This window comes from Bos grunniens, chromosome 24 (genome assembly GCF_055505025.1).
Source record: "Bos grunniens cultivar Pamir isolate PY7600 chromosome 24, Bosgru_T2T1.0, whole genome shotgun sequence".
NCBI lineage: Eukaryota > Metazoa > Chordata > Mammalia > Artiodactyla > Bovidae > Bos > Bos grunniens.
Window position 1 is genome coordinate 28,255,446 of NC_141188.1, and position 15,053 is coordinate 28,270,498.

General features: G+C 38.1%; 1 long non-coding RNA gene across 1 annotated transcript; it reads left to right on the plus strand.

The window, feature by feature from the left end:
- Positions 1 to 1,522: 1,522 nt before the first annotated feature.
- LOC147345986 (uncharacterized) lies at positions 1,523 to 2,454 on the plus strand. The gene is made up of 2 exons (XR_015154185.1): positions 1,523 to 1,751; positions 2,184 to 2,454. It is a non-coding gene; the product is annotated as an uncharacterized LOC147345986 (long non-coding RNA).
- The last annotated feature ends 12,599 nt before the right edge of the window (positions 2,455 to 15,053 follow it).

Below are 15,053 nucleotides of genomic sequence, written 5' to 3' on the forward strand. Positions count from 1 at the left end.
TTTTCCAATGAATCAGCTTTTTGCTCATGTGGCTAAAATATTAGAGGTTCAGTTTCAGCATCAGTCCTTCCAATGATTTTCAGGGTGGATTTCCTTGAGGATTGACTGGTTTGATCTCCTTGCCATCCAAGGGACTCTCAAGACTCTTCTCTAGCACCGTAGTTCTGAAAACATAAATTCTTTGGCATTCAGCCTTCTTTATGGTCCAGCTCTCACATCTGTACATGACTACTGGAGAAACCATAGCTTTCACTATACAGACCTTTGTTGGCAAAGTGATATCTCTGATTTTTAATACACTGTCTGGGTTTGTCATAGCTTTTCTTCCAAGTCGCAAGCATCTTTTAATTTCATGATAGCAGTCACTGCTTGCAGTGGTTTTGGAGTCCAGAAAAATAAAGTCTGTCGCTGTTCCATTTTTTTCTCCATCTATTTTCCATGAAGTAATGGGACTGGATGGTAAACAATTGATCAAAAATTTAGTATATTAAAATGTTTGATAAATGATTATTAAACATAAGCAATAAATATTTCTAGAGTTGAACTTTCTAATAAGATGTAGGAGGCTTTGTTTTCTCCTAACTGGTTTAATTATTTGAGAATAAACATTTTTCATTGCATAAATGCAAAATGATTTAGCATAAACTCTACTCCTGTTTTTTTTTTTTTGCTTTAAATGTATAAGCTCCAAGAAAATCTGGTCACATAAACAAATAGATGGAATGGAAGGAATCTTATTATAGAGGTACAATTTAATTATTTGAACTCCATCCAAAAAATCATCTAATAATCTATGTGCCAAAAACCATAAAATGATCTATCGTCAAAAAGTACTTTTAATGATTTGTCAGCTGACAGGTAGATTAGATTTTGCTTAAATTTGTTTCCAGAGATTTCTTAATTGTCTGTTGAAACGCTTTTATGATGGTTGCATAAAAATCCTTGTCAGATAATTTCAACATCTGATTTGTTCTGCTGTTAGACTCTGTTGACTGTCTTCTCTCATCATTCACGTTGTGATTTTCTTGGTTCTTGGTATGAAGAGTGATTATTTCCCATGGCTTCCTGGATATTGTGGACATTAGAAGACTAGATTCCTTTCAATTTTGTTGTTGTTGAGCAAGTGGTCCTATATTTTTTGGCCATTACTTTTGGACTGAAATCCCTTAAACCTTTTCAGAGTAAGTGGTCCCATTTTAATGTGCAGCATAAGAGCTGGATGGGCATGGATGCTCAGCTCACTGACTCCTGCTAGCTTGCGGCTGAGGGTGGCTTGGAAATTCAGCTCTTCTCTTACCTAGAGAAGGTGGGAAACTGACTTGTACTTCTCGTTGCTCCCTGGAGGTGGGGACTGGGTGTTGTGTGTTATAAGAACAGGTCCTTGCTGAGTCCTGCAGTGATCAAGCAAAGGTAAGCAAAGGAGAGACTCTTACTGCTTAGTTGCCTCAGGGTGAGTAGGAAGGTTAATGACAGGTAGGGGCGGAAGCCCAGGTGTCCATTGGCTCTCACTGACACCAGGAGTAATGGAAGGCAGAGATCATATCACTTCTAACTTGCAGCACCTTGCTCAGCCTCATTAAGTCCAGGTGGAGGTGGAGATTCAGATCCACTCGAACCCTGCTGACACCAGAAAGGGGGTGGAACATACTGGTGACTGGTAGCCCTGCCTGCTACCACCATATCAAGTTTTGTTTCTCCTGCCCCACTGATACCAAACTGGGATGAAACCCAGCACTGCCTGCATCTGCCAGGTAAGAGGATGGAAGAGCAATTTAATGCTCTCACTCTCCCAGTGAGTGGGAGGGATAGGGTAAGAGGTGTGAAATGGGGGTAGAAAATCAATTCCCTGTATTTCTCATCTAAAATCTTGATCGTGATCGTGTTTTCCACGAATAGGTATTGCTAAACATGTTTTCTGTTGTAAGGCCATCCATTTTCTAGTCCTCTGGATAAGGAGAAAATTCTTTCCCTGGAGCATTTTTGGCCTGGGCATGTTGGGGTCTCTAGGGTGGAGGCATTGGCAGTGCTCTGTCTTCCATAGAGGAGAGACCATGAGGAAACCAGGGCTTTCACCAGTGTCAGTCCTCAGATTCCTCAGGTCAGCCCATCTTCTTTCCACCTTTCAGAGTCTTCTCATGCTTATTTGATACATCATTTTCAGATTTTTGTTTTCTTTGTTTAAGTGGGAGGACCTAGAAGAAATGGAACTACTTCATCATGATAGAACCAGAGGTCTCCTACCTTCAATTTTTGGAAAGCAAGGAACTGGACACCTCTTGACGTGCAAGAAGATGCTTTCCAGTCCTTAGATTCATCTCTTTCTCAATTTTAGTTAGATGTATTTAGAAGAGCTTAATGAAACCCATTAATTTTAATTTTTCTCTGTTTTTTTTTTTTGTTTGTTTTACTTAAAACCACCTTCTTTAATCCAATAAAATAGTGTTTGATTACTTTAAGTTTGGTTAAGTTGGATATTTTGTCTACATTGGGCAGTGTGTACAGGCAGTTCAGCCAAACTCTTATAAAGCAAAGAAAAGGGATTTGGAGGACCCATGTCTGGCCTTATCACAAGTATAAGGAAGAGGTGAGTCCTCATATTAACCATTTCCTAGAACACAAAAGAGTGGGTGAATTAAATTCACTGTTTTCCAGGATCACCAGGCTCAGGTAAATTTCAATATTGTCAGTGGGATGTGAATAGACTCTTGGGGCCAACCTGTAATGAAGGAGACTAAGGAGATTATCACAGCAATAATGCTGGCTTGAACCCTGTAGGTGATTTTAGATATATTTTTAAAGACCATTGTTAAGATGTAGGTATTGCCATGTGAACAGCTACTCTCTTGCTTCCAAGTGCTGCTTCACAGCGTGATATGTAGGCATCCATATGACATATCTAAAATTAATAAACAGATACCTCAGTTAAATACAGCAGGGGGACTACAAGAGGGCACGCTCCTACCCTGTGATGACAGACCCCATCATGAATAAGAAACACTCTTCTTTCCTGCCAAGAACTCAGCCCATGAAAAGCCACAGATTCTTTGTTCATAGTCTTCCCAACTTCCTTTTCCTCCCTATAGAAGATTTCTCCTTACTTTGCTGTGTAGGGACTAGAAGGTGACTCACCATGGCTGCGGACCCTGAATTGCAGTTCTCTGCTGTTCCTGAATAAACCCATCTTGGCTGGAGAAATAGCTGTCTGTCTGTTTCAGGTCAATAGCATATAACCTACCCACAGTTCCAGGAATGGATCCTCAGATTGTCTTCAACATCTTGCCACCCCAAACATAACTTTAGATCCTTACACAGGTCCATTCAGATACACACACACACACACACACACACACGTATATACATATACACACTGAGGAAGAGAGTTACTTGGACATGGATTATGCATACACTAAAGTTAACCTAGGTTCCCTCTGGATCGTTTTCAAGAAGGATGCAAAACTACATTTTCATCAACAGTGTTTGGAGTTACTGCTCTCCCCAATTACTTCTGAAATTATCCAGTTTTACAATTATCCAAATTTAAGTTATTTAAAATGAAGTAAAATTAAAATTTTAATTCCTTGGTTACACTAGCCACATTTTAAATGCATAAGAACAGAATTTACATCTTCCCAGAAAGCTTTAAAATTTCAAACATCTTCCCCCATTCTCTCATCTGTTTATGAATGTGGTTTTTGGTATAATTTTGAAATGGAAATTTCTAATTGTGATGAAAACTAAACAAAAATCTTTTCTTAATAAAATGCTCTAAAGTATAGAGCGCTGTGAGCTCCAATCAGATGGCTGCTTTCTTATATGAAGAAACTGATGAGAAAATGTAAGAGCTGTTCATTAGACTACATGCTTTTACTGCTTTTGTCGTTCAGTCACTAAGTTGTGTCCTACTCTTTGGGACCCATGGACCGCAGCATGCCAGGCTTTCACTCCTTCACTATCACCTAGAGTTTGCTCAGACTCAAGTCCCTTGAGTCTGTGATGCTGTCTAACCATCTCATCCTCTGTCATCCCCTTCTCCTGCCTTCAATCCTTCCCAGAAGCAGAGTCTTTTCCCATGAGTTGGCTCCTCGCATTAGGTGGCCAAAGTATTGAAGCTTCAGCACCAGTCTTTCTAATGAATATTCATGGTTGATTTCCTCTAGAATTGACTGGTTTGATCTCCTTGCTGACTAAGGGACTCTCAAGAGTCTTCTCCATCACCACAGTTTGCAAGCATCAATTTGTTGCTTTACTACACTGGAAAACTGGAGATCAATCTGTCCATAATACTAATTCCTTTGACCATGTATACCTAGAAGTGATTTGTAGACAGTTCAAGGTTGAGTTATATGGTTAGGCCTCAGAAAATGCAAATCTTGACATTGATTTAGGACATATCCATATCCTTTTGAAAGCATCAGAGTAGCTTGAAAGATCTGTAATTTTAAAGAAATGAGGGATCTAATTAATACTGAGGTATCATAAAATTGATTCTGCAAGGGTCTGTGTCTGAGATAATGTTTATTAGAGCAATTATAAATCCCCAAAGCACTGTACAAATAACAATTGTCTTAGCTAGAGATACTTGGTGAGAGAATTATGAGCTAAAATTGGAAGTAGATCCTTCAGAGTTGAACTGGCAGTTTGGTATGTGTTAGCTTTGTTTTTACTGTTGTGCTACACTCTTATTACTTTCCTGTGATTTGAAACCTCACCATCATATCTGACTGGGGCAAATATTTCACTGCTGACGTGAGAAAACCTCAGTCATACTAATCTCCAGCAATGAGAGAAATGAAAGGTTTTGTTTTTTTTCCTTATCTCTTTAGTGCCATAGTTAGCAATATTAATTCCTAAAATAGAGAGGCTCCTCCACTGCTCCCAGGCAACACCGTATTTAACTTCAGTTCAGTCACTTCATTGTGTCTGACTCTTAGTGACCCCATGGACTGCAGCACACCAGGCCTCCTGTCCATCACCAACTCCCAGAGTTTGCTCAAACTCATGTCCATTGAGTCGGTGATGCCATCCAACCATCTCATCCTCTGTCATCCCCTTCTCCTCCTGCCTTCAATTTCTCCCAGCATCGGGGTCTTTTCAAATGATTCAGCTCTTCGCATGTGGTGGCCAAAGTATTGGAGTTTCAGCTTCAGCATCAGTCCTTTCAATGAATACTCAGGACTGATCTCCTTTAGGATAGACTGGTTAGATCTCCTTGCAGTCCAAGGGACTCTCAAGAGTCTTCTCCAACACCACAGTTCAAAAGCATCAATTCTTCGGCGCTCAGCTTTCTTCACAGTCCAACTCTCACATCTATACATGACCACTGGAAAAACCATAGCTTTGACTAGACAGACCTTTGCTGGCAAAGTAATGTCTCTGCTTTTTAATATGCTCTCTAGGTTGGTCATAACTTTTCTTCCAACAAGCAAGCATCTTTTAATTTCATGACTGCAGTCACCATCTACAGTGGTTTTGGAGCTCCCCATAATAAAGTCTGTCACTGTTTCCAGTGTTTCCCATCTGTTTGCCATGAAGTGATGGGAATAGATGCCTTGATCTTAGTTTCCTGAAGTACTCTCCATGTAAGTTAAATAAGCAGGGTGACAATATACAGCCTTGACGTACTCCTTTCCCAATTTGGAACCAGCCTGTTGTTCCATGTACAGTTCTAACTCTTGCTTCTTAACCAGCATACGGATTTCTCAGGAGGCAGGTCACATGGGCTGGTATTCCCATCTCTTTCAGAATTTTCCACAGTTTATTGTGATCCACAAAGTCAAAGGCTTTGGTGTAGTCAATAAAGCAGAAGTACATGTTTTTCTGGAACTCTCTTATTTTTTCAATGATCCGATGGATGTTGGAAATTTGATCTCTGGTTCCTCTACCTTTTCTATATCCAGCTTGAACATCTGAAAGTTCCCGGTTCACATACTGTTGAAGCCTGGCTTGGAGAATTTTGAGCATCACTTTGCTAATGTGTGGAATGAGTGCAATTGTGTGGAAGATTTAGCTTTCTTTGGCACTGCCTTTCTTTGGGATTGGAATGAAAACTGACCTTTTCCAGTCCTGTGCCACTGCTGAGTTTTCCAAATTTGTTGGCATATTCAGTGCAGCACTTTCACAGCATCATATTTTAGGATTTGAAATATCTCCACTGAAATTCCATCACCTCTATTAGCTTTGTTCATAGTGATGCTTTCTAAGGCCCACTTGACTTCACATTCCAGATATCTGGCTCTAGGTGAGTGATCACACCATCATGATTATCTGGGTCATGAAGATCTTTTTTGTATAGTTCTTTTGTGTATTTTTGCCACATCTTCTTAATATCTTCTGCTTCTGTTAGGTCCATACCATTTATGTCCTTTATCAAGCCCATCTTTGCATGAAATGTTCCCCTGGTATCTCTAACTCTCTTGAAGAGATCTCTAGTCTTTCCCATTCTATTGTTTTCCTCTATTTCTTTTCATTGATCACTAAGGAAGCCTTTCTTATCTCTCCTCATTATTCTTTGGAACTCTGCATTCAAATGGGTATATCTTTCCTTTTCTCCTTTGCCTTTTGCTTCTCTTTTTTTTTATTCATTTTTATTTTTTATTTTTAATTTTATTTTATTTTTAAAGTTTACAATATTGTATTAGTTTTGCCAAATATTGAAATGAATCCACCACAGGTATACCTGTGTTCCCCATCCTGAACCCTCCTCCCTTCCCATACCATCCCTCTGGGTCATCACAGTGGTCTCCTCAGACAACCATTTTGACTTTTTGCATTTCTTTTTCTTGGGGATGGTCTTAATCACTGCCTCCTGTACAATGTTATGAACCTCTGATCATAGTTCTTCAGGTACTCTATCAGATCTAATCCCTTGAATCTATTTGTCACTTCCACTATATAATTGTAAGGGGTTTGATTGAGGTCATATCTGAACAGTCTAGTGGTTTTCCCTAATTTCTTCAATTTAAGTCTGAATTTGGCAATAAGGAGTTCATGATCTGAGCTACCATCAGCTCCCAGTCTTGTTTTTGCTGACTGTATAGAGTTTTCCATCTTTGGCTGCAAAGAATAGAATCAATCTGATTTCAGTATTGACCATCTGGTGATGTCCATGTGTAGAGTCTTCTCTTGTGTTGTTGGAAGAGGGTGTTTGCTATGACCAATGTGTTCTGTTGGCAAAACTCCATTAGCCTTTGTCCTGCTTCACTCTGTACTCCAAGGCCAAATTTTCCTTTTACTCCAGGCATCTCTTGACCTCCTACTTTGCATTTCAGTTCCCTAGAGTGAAAAGCACATCTTTTTTGGGGTGTTAGTTCTAGAAGGTCTTGTAGGTCTTCATAGTACTGTTCAAATTCAGCTTCTTCAGAACTAGTGGTTGAGGCATAGATTTGGATTACTGTGATATTGAATATTTATCCTCTGCTAATAATTAAACAGATCACAACAGGAATTTAATTTTCACTTATTTCTTTTCCCAGTGCTGGTCTTACTCACACTGTTGCTTGTCCTTCTGCTTAAAGTAGGAAGCTTCTAAATACTTTGGCAACTTGGTCCCTAAAATGCTATGAAATGATCACACATAGTGAAGGATAGAAATGGTGGTGGGTGGTGCTCACACAGTGCAACACAACTTCTCTGGAACATTCTCAGATTCACTCTGCTATCCTCAGTTCCCTCTCACATTCATAGCAACTGTTCTCTACCATATTTTGAACATTAGAAAACAAAGTATTTATGTTAATAAATTAATAACCCTATTAATAATATATTGGGGCTTCCCCACTAGCTCAGCCATAAACAATCCACCTGCCAGTCAGGTGGTCTAGAGTTTGATCCCTCGGTGGGAAGATCTCCTGGAGGGGGAAATGGCAACCCACTCCAGTATTCTTGCCTGAGAAATTCCATGGACAGCCTATCTAGTCACAAAGAGTCAGATTCAAATGAGCAACTACACGACGACATGACAGACTTTGCAAAGAATCTGACATGACTGAGTGTCTGAGCACCCAAGAATAGCCTTCTTTCACCAGAAATAGAGCCTTATTAGTGTTCTCTGTCATTTTATTTTATAATATATCTTTGTATTTTGGAAATGTTGCTGAAAGTCTGAAAAGTAGGAGTTGCTGATATAATTTGAACTTGGGGAAATGACTAAGCTTGACATCAAGTGAAAACAAGAAAATTCTATCTTTAGTCTCTTCAAAAATCTTTCCATGTTATAAGAAAATCTAAGATGTATGTAATAAAAACAAGAAGTTGCAAGTTACATTGGATCTACCCTCAAAGATTACCTTTGTATCTGCTGTAAAAAATTAATAAACAGAAACCTCAATCAAATAGAATGCACACCAGCAGGAACAGCTCGCATGCTCTGTGATGACGTAGAGCCCAACAGGTAGAAGAAGGACTCCTTTCCTGGCAAGGACGCAGCCAGTGAAAAACCATGGCCTCTGTTTATGAAAATCCTCCCAACTTCCTTTTCCCCTCTATAAAAGTATGTTCCTTCCCTTGCTGTGAGAGAGACTTTCACCCAGCTCAGCAGACTTGCAGACCCTGAAATGTAATTCTCTATTGATCTCAAATCAATCTCTGTGGAGAAATATCTGGCAGTCTGTCTGTTTCAGGTCAACATTGTTTAAAGGATTAAGCATTTTACTAAAAAAAAATTCCATTTTGTATAAACATTTCTGATTTTATAAAAACTTAGATTCACATTTTATATTTTGAGAGAAATTAAATCCTTTAGCATGTAACTATTCATCATAAATGGGGCTTCCCAGATGGCACTAGTGGTCAAGCACCCACCTGCCAATGCAGGAGACATAAGAGACATAGGTTCAATCCTTGGGGCAGGAAGATCCCCTGGAGGAGGGCAAAGCAACCCACTCCATTCTTGCCTGGAAAATCGCATGGACAGACAGCCCTGGAGGGCTTCAGTCCATGGGGTCACAAGGATTCGGACACGACTTACATGCATTCATTGTAAATATGTAGGAGAAATGAAAGATATGCATTTTATATATAAAATTTTATTTATAATTTTGCATTTACCAAATTTTATTCCTTTGCTATCATTATTGCCACAATAGAATTATTTTAAATGCAAGAAACTGTTAGAAGGTCTTAAGAAAAGTCGCAGAAATATAAAGCATATGAAACAGCAGTATTTTAACTTACACTGTCTCAGATGGCTTATTACTTTTCAAAATGTCAAATATAATTAGTCACAATTTTGAATTTTTCTAAACAGACAGGCACAATGTTAAATGGGACATGACTTCTGCAGAATCCTAACTTGTTTTTATAAAAAAATAAATATCACTGATGAAATGTTATCACCTCAATTTTTCAATTTTAATGAGGAAGTATTCACATGGAATAACACTAGCTCATTCGCTTAACTTGCAGAGGGCTTTTAGATTTAATTAAGACTAGTTTTTAAAAGATATAAAGTACTGAGGTTAAATGCAAACAGAGTTTTGTTCTAGTCTGTATAATAATAGAAAATAATACCTTGTAATTAGATTGCCATTAGTGCATTCACTTGGTGGAAATGGAGGTGGAAGTAGTGAGGGTGAGGTTGGGTTTGGAAGAAAGCATTATTAAATGACATATTGAGAAATGTAAATGTAAAAATGACATATTGAGAAATGTAAATTATGAAGGAAATATAGTGACCCTAACATCTTCCTGAAAGTACTGGCCATGTCAGTAAGAAGGAAACAAAAATGCAGTACAAATAGCTCTTTTAAAATGTGTAGACTAAGCAGTAGGCCAACATACCTTTTTATTCTTGTGTTAAAAAAAAAAAAAAAAAAAAAACATGATCAGGCTTCCCTGCTGTCTAATGGTGAAAAACCCACCTGCCAATGTGGGAGACGTGAGTGTGATCCCTGATATGGGAAGATCCCACATGCTGTGGAGCAACTAATCCACGCACCGCAACCACTGAACTTGTGCTCTAGAGCCAGGGAGCCACAGCTCCTGAAGCTCACACACCCTAGAGCCTGTGCTCCGCAACAAGAGAAGCCCTTGCACTGCGACCAGAGGGTAGCCCCACTTGCCACGACTAGAGAAAAGCCTGAGCAGAAATGAAGACCCAGTCAAGACAAAAATAAATAAAATTATGAAGAAAAATGATCAAAATACAATTATGTCCAATGAAGGATTTGAAATTTCCCAATAATTATGCTGCAGGGAGCAAAGATATACATAAACTGATCAGGGAGGAAGGGGTTAAGATGTACAAAATTCACTCATCAGAGAAAAGGTCATGGACTGGTATTACCAAAATTTGATTAGACTCAGGATCCATGTACTAGAAATCAATGCATTCTTGGCTTCTGCTGTTTCCTCTGTAATATGTCATTCTCCAGGGTCCTCCCTTCTAATAGGAGGCCGTACCAGTGTTATATCCTCTCTGGTGCACAGGCACAGCAAGAAATTGGGAAGGATTTGCAGATTAAAACAGACAGGGATTGTAATTCCTACAGCTGAGGGACTTGGAAAGCAGAAATGAGAAAAAAGGGCTGTGACTGTGAAGTTAAAAGACTTGTCATGCTGGTCAATGCCCACAGGAAAAAGAAAACTGGTCCTGGGAATCTTAGAGTGTTTTGCAACCTTCCAAGTACAATCTAGTCAAAATAGAATAAATCCACAAAGGGCCTTGCACTTCAAATTGCTGCAAAGTGGTTGTAGAACAGGGAATTACCAAAGTAATCGGATTTAACAAATTAAGATACAAAAACAATGAATACAAAAATAAATAAGTAAATAAATATAAATCCACTTCAAAGCATGGTTAAGTTTCACAGGCTTTAGATTCATGTGATCTTAAAGACAACAAGAGGAGCAGAAATATCTGCTTTTTCTTTCTGAAACTGTATTTATCTCATTTAAATAAAGTGGTACATGCATGCTCGGTCACTCAGTTTTGTTTGACTCTTTGCAACCCCATTGACTGTAGCCCTTCAGTCTCCTTTGTCCATGGGATTCTATAGGCAAGAGTACTTGAGTGAGTTGCTATGTTCTCCTCCACTGGCTCTTCCAGCCAGACTCAGGGATCGAACTCACGTCTCCTGCAGCTGCAGGTGGATTCTTTACCACTGAGCCACCTGGGAAGCTCCAAATAAAGTGGTAGACAGCATTTATTATACTTTTACTACCAAACAAGACAAAATGTTATACATTTTAAGGTGCATTAACTCATTTTTATTTTCATTATCACAATAGTCCTATGACATAGACATTGTTACTCCCATTTCGTAGATGAGTACACTCAGTCTTAGATAAATAGCTTGCCCATGGCCACACAGCTCATGGGTCTGTATCACTAAAGTTCTTATTTATAAACACTGCCCATGTTGATTGATGCTGATCACTTGATAAACTTGTTTCATCCTGGTTGCAGTTTTCTGTCATTTCTGCTTTTAACTTCACCTGCTTATCTGGTGCCTCAGTCGGTAAAGTGTCTGCCTGCAATGTGGAAGATGGAAGACTTGGGTTTGATTCCTGGGTTGGGAAGATTCCCTGGAGAAGGAAATGGCACTCCACTCCAGTACTCTTGCCTAAAAGAGTCAGACACGACTGAGCGACTTCACTTTCTTTTCTTTCTCTTTCTTCCACAGATTCTCTTTGAATTATAGCCATATTCCTTTCCATTCTATGTTCCTTTATTTTTTTTCTTTTTTTGGTAGTTGCTCTTTATTTCTCTAACATCCTGTACACACTTACACCCTCCCCTCCCAATAAACACACACCCCTCACCGTACCTGGTCTCCTTTGCATTTTTCTAACCATGCAGATTTTTACTACTAGGCTTCTCCTCACACAAATCTCAGCCCAATTTCAGCTCAAATATCACGTTCTCAAGGAGACTATCTTTGACCATCCAATCTACATTTCTCGTGAAGCCTCTACTACATTATCATGTTCTATTTTCTCTATGAGTGAGTGAAGTCGCTCAGTCGTGTCTGACTTTTTGTGACCCCATGGACAGTAGCCAACCAGTCTCCTCCGTCCATGGAATTTTCCAGGCAAGAATACTGGAGTGGTTGCCATTTCCTTCTCCAGGGGATCTTCCCGACCCAGGGATCTAACCCAGGTCTCCCACATTGTAGGCAGATGCTTTACCGTCTGAGCCCCCAGGGAAGTCCGTCCTATTTTCCCTATAGGACTTACTAATAGTTAAAACTATTTTGTCTTTTTTTTTTTGTTTGTTTGGTGGTTAGAATGTAATATCCATGAGATTATTTTAACTCATAGAAGAATAGTTCGTGATGTGTGGTAATACCTTAATAAATATTTGGGGATAAATGGGGCTGCCATGGTTCAAATACGAAGCTTGCAGGTGATGCAACTTGAATAACACATTTTTTGTTTTTTCATGATAAATATAAGTAAATCCTCTTTCATCTTCTCCAAGATTTTGGTCTATATTTTTATGAGTACTTATTTTTGTTCTTTGTTAAGATGGTATTTGGGTCAGTTTTCTTTTTACTGCAAGTGCAAGAACTTCAAACTCTCAGGAGAAAATATTTGGAAATTCTTCAAGGCAGTTGCTATACCATTTGGGAAAAATAACTGAAGCTAAGCAGGATATGAAGTGGAAACTTTGCAACTTTCCTTTCAGTTCACTTCACTGGAATTCAGTTCCTAATAGACCCAAAGCACTTTATGTATTTTAGAACTGCAGGCAAATCATACCTTCCTCTGGACATTCTTTGAAGGCAGAAAAATGTAATACTGGGAAGAAAGATAACATTATATAATTATTCACTTTTTGCTCTGAAAATAATGCTGTTCATGGAATCTTCTAAGTATTCTACTTATGATGCAGGCATTTAGTTCATATATATGCCCAGAGAATTGCATGTGACACTGAAATTATTAACATCAAAGCTTCAAGCTTCATCTTTTCTGGAGTTCACACTCCTATTGGCATGGCTGGGGACAGCACTTAATGCTCTTTTCCCGAATCCTTAAATAATTTCTTGCAAGACAGAGAACCTGGTTCTAGGTATTAATTATACTATGCATGCAGATAATTATGCTTGATGATAGAATGGCCTGGGATATACATCCAAATGGAAAAAAAAAACTGGCACAGAAAACTGATCATCAGAAGTAATAATGATTAAAAAATTTATTTATAGTAGTATGTATACCTTTATTGGGCTTCCCTGATGGCTCAGCTGATAAAGAATCCGCCTGCAATCTGGGAGATCTGGGTTCAATCCCTGCATTGGGAAGATCCCTTGAAGAAGAGAATGGCTATCCACTCCAGTATTCTGGCCTGGAGAATTCCATGGACTGTACAGCTATTTGGGGGATTCTGTATATATTTTTCATGAACAAATTAGAGTAACCAACCAAGTAGCCTTAAATATTAGTGAGTAATGGGAAAATTTATAATCAAATCTATACAAATCAAATCAAACAACATCTATTAAAAATTGGTTAATACTGTTCCATAATCAGAAGCCATACTATTGAACAGAGATGTCCTAATATACTCACTACTTTAAAATCATGGTGTGCCAAATGCCAATCAATGAAAAGTTTCCCTTCTAGAAAGTCAAGTGATTCCTATTAAGAAAAAGAAATTATTAAAATATGGTTCTGATGAGTATGAACATGATTGCGTTTGACTTAAGAACTAAAAATGGGGGAAATGAGATATAAATTTGTTATTTTACCATAAAAATAAAATATTACTTATATTACTATTGCTACTAATAATTTTATTAGTAATATAAAACTTGCAATACCACTTTTTAAAAAGTGTGTATATATTATTTTTTAAATAAGAAAAAAATGTAAAAATATATCATAAGCAAATAAGCATACATGTATACAAAAGATGTTCTTTGATGCATGAGTTTAATAATAAAAGGGACAATTTAAACACCCAACAAGACAAGACTGGTGAAAATATAATTATACATAATGGAATATGCTAAAGCTATCAAAATAACATTGTGGAATATTATTTAATGGCATAAGAAATATTCATTATGTATTATGAATGAATATAAAATTTAAATGAATATAAAACAGATTATAAAACAGTATGATTTCAATAGCAGTTGTTAACATTTGTTGATTTCCTTTTATGTGGTAGGCACTGAATTAAGTGCTATTCATGCATTTTTTTCATTTGCTCTCCATAATAGTCCCATGGAATGGGTAATGTTGGTGAATCTAAGTGACTTTAAACAAGGCTATAAAATATGTACAATAATGGTTCTGTGTTTTTTTAAAATAAATAAAACTAAAATATACAAGTGTATATGTGTGTGTGTATTTAAAGTCAAAATACACAAATACACTTGCATATTTACACACACACACATTAGTGGTTATCTCTGATGGTAGGATGATATTCATTTTATCCTTCCTGTTAATTTGTATTTTTGATCTTCTAGAATAAAAACAAGTGTGTCCATGTGTGCTAAGTTGCTTAAGTCCTGTCTGACTTTTTTTGACCCTATGGACTATCACCCATCAGGCTCTTCTGTCCATGGGGATTCTCCAGGCAAGAATAGTGGAGTGGGTTGCCATGCCCTCCTCCAGGGGATCTACCATACCCAGGGATCAAACCTGGGTCTCTTGTGTCTCCTGCAGTGGCAGATGAATTCTTCACCACTAGTGCCGCCTGATAAGCCCCAAAACAAACACATATGGAACATTTAATAAAAAAATTAAGTAAAGATCACTTAGTCTTGTCTACATAAAGCATTTATTAAGTCCTTATTGTGTGTCAGACACATTACTGGGTTTGGAGGATGCTAAAATAAAGAGAAATAGATGGGGAAACAGTGTCAGACTTTATTTTTTGGGGCTCCAAAATCACTGCAGATGGTGACTATGGCCATGAAATTAAAAGACGCTCACTCCTTGGAAGAAAAGTTATGACCAACCTAGATAGCATATTCAAAAGCAGAGACATTACTTTGCCAACAAAGGCCCGTCTAGTCAAGGCTATGGTTTTTCCAGTGGTCATGTATGGATGTGAGAGTTGGACTGTAAAGAAAGCTGAGTGCCAAAGAATTGATGCT